The sequence below is a fragment of the Callospermophilus lateralis genome, chromosome Y (assembly GCF_048772815.1).
Source record: "Callospermophilus lateralis isolate mCalLat2 chromosome Y, mCalLat2.hap1, whole genome shotgun sequence".
Classification (NCBI taxonomy): domain Eukaryota; kingdom Metazoa; phylum Chordata; class Mammalia; order Rodentia; family Sciuridae; genus Callospermophilus; species Callospermophilus lateralis.
Genome location: NC_135326.1, coordinates 5,982,434 through 5,989,850, shown reverse-complemented (window position 1 = coordinate 5,989,850; position 7,417 = coordinate 5,982,434). Strand labels below are relative to the sequence as shown.

The window sequence follows — 7,417 nt, the reverse complement described above, 5'->3', positions numbered from 1 at the left end:
AAGAAAACCCAGAAGATTAAAAAAGGTAACAGATTAACAAGTCATTTACTAGAAAGCTACCTGGATTAGATAAGGATCTAGGGTGATGATGGGGGAGAAGACAGTTCATGGGAGGCTTCTCAAAAGGAATGAGAATCTCAGCTTATTAGAAAAAACAGTTTGGGAGATCACCATTTTATATTGGAGACTATAAACTAGACCTCTATTCAGCAGGTGTGTGTGTTTGTGAAAAGAGGAGCAAGAGGGATGATTGGAGCAGGAACCACATCTTCCAGTATTGAACCTCATTCCACTGCAATTGATAAGGCCACACCATGGAATCTGATGTTACTGGCAATGCTCTGTGATGTCCACTATCATTGCCTTCTTCCAGCTGAAGAGAAAGTATCCTGTTTCAGCCCCTGCTGCTACTGCAGTGCAGAGGACCCATTGTAGGTCATGAAGATGAGCAAGAGAAAGTAGTTGATGACCACCTGGATGACATGCAGCACTGTTTGCAGGAGGTGAGGGAAGTTCAGCATCTGCTGCCCAACAGTTTTGTATGTCTCCATAAGAATGGATCCATTTGTTCCTGGGAAAGGTATGGAATTGTATGAATGCTGAATTGTGACTTGCTCAGCAGACTCTCCTGGGCTATTTTGAGTCCTTCATAGAACATTTCTGGTAAAAACACTGCCACAAAAGCTCCAGCCATTTCTCTAGCTCTATTGGTCACCAAACCAGAAAACAGTTCCACATTCTTAAAGCCAAAGTAGAAGGTCATAGTTATCATCATCATGTTGCCGTCTCCTCCACCATGGGAGTGTGAAGCTGAGGTGCTTGCATGATGGTGAGATGGTTGGCATGGCTCATATAGTTTATTCCCATATGAAGGGAATGGTCCAGGAAAAGTTGAAAGTTGGCAGAAGAGTCTCTTGCCACGTCCTGCCACAGGTGCCTTGCTCTCAGAGCCAGAGCTAATCACCCACTCAGAAGCTCCTACTAATTCTGCCTGGCTTGGCATGTCTACCACTGTCACAGAGGCCATGGGTTCCCACCCCTGTTTGGATGTTTAGCAGATGTCAATCAGTCTGTTGATTTCTTTTGAGTTTCAGAGGCACAGGAGCCAATTACCTAGTTGTTAAGAACTTACTATCAGTAGTTTCCTGCAATTGACAGCTTGGATGGTGCAGATCCTATTATATATATAGTAGTGTTATGGGTTGATTTGAAAATTAAGTCAGGCAGACCCCATTCTTCTCAGACATCTCACCCTGCACAGAATTGGCCCCTCTTTCCTCATGAGCTCATTTGCATAAAAGCTGACACCCCCACCCACTTGTACCCTGATCACAGCATCTTTAAACTTTGAAGCTAATGCAAGATTGCTTCCTAAGTATGTATAAAAGGTGTGAATTTCTGAGAAATGTATCTTATAATTGTACTTGTCTTCCCTGCTGCAACCTTTTGTGGTTTTTCTGTTTTTTAAACTCTTCCCAATCAGTTGTCAGTGTCTTGGGCTGCTTAATCTTTGCTTTTTTTCTCTCCTTTGGCCTGGGACAGAAAAAAATCTTTTATCTTTACTTCACAAGACCAGAGTTTCATTTTGAAACTTTTTTTGGGATAGGGCCTTAATAGTGTTTCAGGATGTAGGCTCTGGAGTTTCCCATGATTGCTGTGTCACTGTGTACTTTTCCAATCTATTGGATTCTTTTAATGTAGCAAAGATCCTGGTGGCTGTCAGTGGGAACAGGAACTTTGCCTGTGAATCTTCCGTGGGTGATCTCTGGTATAACAGTATTCCCCTGGCCAATGTTGGTCTCTAATGCACAACAGTAAAGAGTCTCAGGTTGTTCTAGTTTGCACCACCCTAGGTTGTGAATAGCTTGTGTTGATTTACAGTGCTAAGTCCAAAGCAAGGTCCCCAAAATATCCAAACATTTCTCCATCATTTGCCAGTTTAGATCATGGTTTAGACTCTGCACCTGTTAAAGCTGTTATGAGGTCCTTTCTGTTGTGTAGCCTCAGGCAATTTCCTGCTGGGTCTCTATGTTACTGAATATTCAGGCAGCATCTCTCTAGTAGGCCTTGTGATCCCATTCCTGCAGGTCATGGAGACTGTCCCTAGAATTTCCTATAGTACCTTCCCACTGTGTTCGTGGTTGGAAATCTGATGAGTCTGCCTTGTCTTTGTAAGAGCCAAAGCTGCCACTTTGTTGACTCTGTCAGGGTTGCGTGAGCAAACAGACACTGCCCAGAACTTTTAGCCCTTGCTTGGCCACAGAGTCTGAGCAGGAATAGACACACACTTCCCTGGTTCAAGTCCCTTCCAGCCAACTCTGTTCCTCTTGTTGATGGTTTTGCAGGAAAGGAAGGGAGTTTCTGTGATTTAGAGTTATTAGAGGTCCTTCTAGAAATTCTGCCTGTATTTTTAAGAGTTCTCTTTGCAAGGGAATTTCCTCTGATTTAATTTGTAGCAGCCTGGATGTGGGAAGATGCTGACTGATTTAAGAAGGTGACTCGTTGGGTGAGGGAGCCACAAAATGGTTGTGAATCCCCGGCTTAGTTTTCTTTTCACAATTTTTTTAAGGCTGTTATGGGTTTTTGTTTGTTTGTTTTGATACTGGGGCTTGAACTCAGGGGCACTGGACCACTTAACAACATCCCCAGCACTATTTTTTATTTTATTTAGGGACAGGGTCTCACTGAGTTGCTTAATGTCTTACTTTTGCTGAAGCTGGCTTTGAACTCATGATCGTCCTGCCTCATGCTCCTGAGTTGTTGAGATTATAGGCAATTAGAGACACAAGCCACCACATCTGCTTGTTTGTGCATCTTAAACATCTTAAAGGAATTTTCTGTTTCTTTTGTGCTTAAAATTTTGTCTTTGTACACCATTTTTAAGTGGGAAAGCTTTGATGCCTCTTCCCCCTTCTCATTCACCATTTTTTGGTGGCTTAGGGTACCATGTGCTCATTTTCTATTCTGGTAATCTATTTTCCAGTCTCTTCAGTTTTCAAACTATTGATATAGAATTTTAGATGATTTATCTTATCACCCACTTCTCAAGTCTGTTTTTCATTCACTGTATCCTTTCTGTGTTTTGAAGAGACTGCTCCTAGTGATTTTTTTTTTTTTTTTCGTACTGGGGATTGACCTCAGGTGCCCTCAAACACTGAGCCAAATCCCCAGACCTACTTTGTATTTTATTTAGAGACAGGGTCTCACTGAGTTGTTTGAGGCCTTGCAGTTGCTGAACTTGGCTTTGAACTTACTATTCTCATGCCTCAGCCTCCCAAGCTGCTGGAACTACAGGAGTGCCCTACCATGCCTGGCCCAGTCTATGTCTTTTAATTAGGAAATTAAGACCATTACATTCAGAGATATTGTAGAGATAATTTTTTTCATTTTGATTTGTTTCTAATGTTTAGTTAAATTTTAATTCTCTCACATTTTTACTTTTCTAATGAGATTTATTTCTTGTTCTGACAGTTTGACAGTTCTTAAAAAAGTTCTTTAGTGTGTAATTTTTTTTCTTATAATGTTGTGTAATTATGGATTAGTTATCATAAACTCTTTTAGTGGTTATTTTTAAAGGTTTTTATTTCATTAGTTCTGAAGAATAACTTTGCTATATATAGCTAACTTTGTATTTATTTTCTTTCAGGACTTCATATAAATGCTGCAATCACTCTTGGATTTAGAATCTGTACTGAAAAGTCTGTGACAATTCTTGAGAGTTGATTTTCTAGCAGAAAAGTACAGCTGCTTATATAACAATGACTGAAAACTGTTTCTTCTCTGTCTAGGAAGGTTGTCTTCTTTAACTGATCCTGCATCTTTAGGAGGACATACATGTATGTTGAGGAAAGAAGGTCACATCTGCCTAGCAAAGCCAAATTATTCCTGGAGTTCAATGTGATTACTGGTATTATAAACTGATCACTCTTACATTCAATCAGTGATAATTTTCATTGACTTAATTGGAAATGTGAATTGCACAGTTCTCATGAGGTTTTTTCAATTTCATCCTTGTCCTGCTGTACCTGGATTTCCATGTCCTTTCTAAAGTTTGGAAATTTTTCTGATATTATTTTACTGAAAAGTTTGTAAATGTTTTTAGTTTGTATTTCAGTACATTTTTTATATAAATGATTTTTTAAAAAATTTAGTCTTTTAATTTTTCATCATTTCTGAATATTCTGATCATGTATTTTACAAATCTTTTCTTTTTCTTCTGTGCTTTCAAGATCATACCCTGTGTTTAAGCCCTGAAAATCTGTCTTCTATATGGCTAAATCTACAAGTCAGGCTTTCAATAAAATTTTCAATTTCCTTATGAACCCATTTATTTCTAGGATTTTTATTTTATTCTTTTTCAGAATCTCTCTTTTGGTGAAGGCACTCCCCGTCCCCATTGTCTTGACAAGGTCACAGTAAGAATAAGTGTGGCAAAGCCATGCTGGTGGGAAACCGAAACCATGAGACCCTTTTTTATGTAATTGGGACTTTTCATTTTCATTTAACTTTCCTGACAGGAGGCATGAACATGCTTAATGCCAAACCAAATTTAATTTCAGATGGCTAGAACATAACAGATAGTTCATGCCTTGAAGGCTACTACCCCTCAGCATATCAAGGACAAAATATAAGACTGCTCTTCTATCTTGGGACATTGAGGACAAATCTGATAATGGACAACAATCATTCTCTGAAAGGTCAGAGAATTTTAGGCACCACACTGATTATATCAACTAAGAACCCAAGTGCATATCTCCAACCTCTTAGAAAAGCATAATAATTATGCTTATTGCACAAAGCACACCATATGTAATTTTATTTTATTAAGGGAAAGTTATGTTATACTTTAGGAAAGTTAAGACATATAAAGATACATTCTTCTCTTTTCTATAAATTATCTTTTACTTGACATAGTAACTTTTGATGAGCATCGTTAATATTGGTGGTAAGTGGACTGATGTTCAGAATTTGCCTTTCAGTGAGAGAAATTACAAGGACATAAGAACTAGTGCACCTTGACTAAGAAACGATGAAACTCTTTAAGAAAGCAGCTCAACCAGTTTTATGAGAATTAATTTAAGAATTAATTCTCATAAAATTAATCAAAGTAGCTTTATTAGACATACTTTTAAAATAATGTTAGAAATATTATTTTATTTCGATTCTGTTATAGTTAAAGCAATGTCCTGGGGTTTCATAAATTTACTTCCAGACCACTCACATATAATTGAATCAAGCCTTTATTGAAGCACACCCATGGTGACTGACCAGGAACATAAAGTCTGTTCCCTGATCAGCCCCAAATAATTGTAAGGGAGATACTTTTAAGCCTAAAAACCACTTGCATTGGGGTTTAGCCAATGCAAGCAAGCCAAATTACAGAAGTGGGAGAGTGCAGTTAGGTGGCAGGACACTTAGCCAATCACAATTTGCTCAGCCACCCCCAATTACATAAGTGGAGCCTCATTACCCTAGTTACAGAAGCAAAGCCCCATTAGATAGTTCCATTTTCTTCAGGGTTTCTATAACAAAAGGAAACAACAACAACAAAAACCCAAAAAACCAAACTTGCCCCCATCTTGACCTTTCTTTTTGGCATGGCTGTTTTACAAAAATGGAGTTACTAAACAAAATGGAGTCACTTTGGCTTGACTATAACATTCCCCACTAGTTTTAGCAGGCTAGATATCAATTCTGCACATGATATATATTTTTTAACTTCTCTAAAGGACCGTACTGAGCTTGCAAGACTCTAAATCAGACTTCAACTACACTCTGTGTATATGGTTTAGGAGAGTTTTTAAGAGACAGGGACCTAAAGTAATCCCACTCAGGAGAAGTACTAGGGGCCCAACTATAGCTGAGATGATGGTAGTCAATCAAGAGAACCATGAGAGTAAAAGCTTCCAGTTTGGAAATTGACCTTTCTAGTGCATCTAAGTTTATATCTATTTTCAGAGTTTGTGATAAGAGTTGTAGTTCCTATAGCAGTAGATCTAGCTATTCCCAAGCCAGCTAGGAGGGGAACTAAAATTGGGCAACTAATTTGTGTTGAAAAATCAGTGGGTCCTGGCCTTCTAATAAGTCCAGGCATTCTCTTTCTTCTACTCCATCATAATAGTACATTTGAGGAAAAAAAATGGGTTGTGATACATAATTCAGAGTTATTGTCAGCTTGGAGATTTAGGCAAGGAGTTAGTTTATACAAGCAGGCAAACTAAGCTCCTTTGGGAGAAATAAGAAAGCATGGCTCAGTGGTTGATTGAAGTGGGACCCAGGAAGCATAATTTTTGAGAATGGGAGTTGTCCCATTTGTAAGTTGGGCTGTGGAAGCAAGTGTCTCTTTCTTGGAGATTACCCAGGGTGATCTTGGGGGTAGTTCCCCCAATACATCTTCCCAAGCTAGACATATTGGTGAACATCTATACTGACTGTAATTTTTCCCTCTAATATTAGGGACCTCCTAATATTAAGGAGGAAAAAGGAAAAAAAATATGATGATCATTCTTTCTACTTTGACTGATAGGGGGTGATGTGTGGTGGGGCAAGCAGTTTGAATTCCCTTTTTAAAAATTGAGTGGGTCAAGGGGCTCCTGGAAAACATCTGGTTCAGGAAGAACAGGTTGTAAATTCACCTGGGGGTAGGCACTTTTATAAGAGAAACAAAAGACATGAGTAATGAAATAAGATTAATACAAAATAGCAGCTATAGAATCTGGAGCCTGTCCATGAATATCATGATAGAAATTAATAACCTGGAGGTTGAAGGCCTGAGAAATTGTCCACATAACAAGGCCTTACAAAGTCTAATAAGGCTCCTTTTAGGGAACATAAATCTTTAACATTGTCAGAGTTATCAGGAATGTAAACACAACATTTAGTTAAGTTAGTTAATGTTATCTGATTTTTGTAAAATATCTTTGTTGTATAACCTCTGTGTTTGGTAAAGATCCCTTTGTTACTTAGAGCTAGATAGTTATACTAGCAAACACTGATTAAGTTTACCTATGTAGGAGGTTAGGAAGATCTGAAGGCCAAAACTGACTAAAAACTTCTGGCTCTGGCAGTTTTTGTTGATAGTTACCAGGCATTGTTGCCTAAGAATCTCTCTTCTGATGCCTCCATTCTTATATATTGGGGTGTGTTAACACAAGTGCACTTCTTAAATTACACTAAAATATCTGTTGTTTCTTTTTGAAAGCCTAGGAATGACTGTGCTTTGGTTTTAACTATTTTTGCTAGATGTTTAAGTTCAAGCTGATAAAACTGAACTTGCTCCTATCTATTGGTAAGAGTCAGCTGAGTTTTCTTGGTGGACACTCTTGGGGAATTCTTGAGCAGAATTTTAGCTCTGCTGATGCCATTTATGTTAGGATGGGTCATATTCTGACAATATGGCTTCCTTTGGAAGTTTCCC

At 38.4% G+C, this 7,417-nt stretch overlaps 1 pseudogene; it reads right to left on the bottom strand.

Annotated features, from left to right (window-relative positions):
- Window positions 1-327: 327 nt before the first annotated feature.
- On the bottom strand, window positions 328-7,091 carry LOC143639716 (high affinity copper uptake protein 1 pseudogene; annotated as a pseudogene).
- Between the last annotated feature and the right edge of the window lie 326 nt (window positions 7,092-7,417).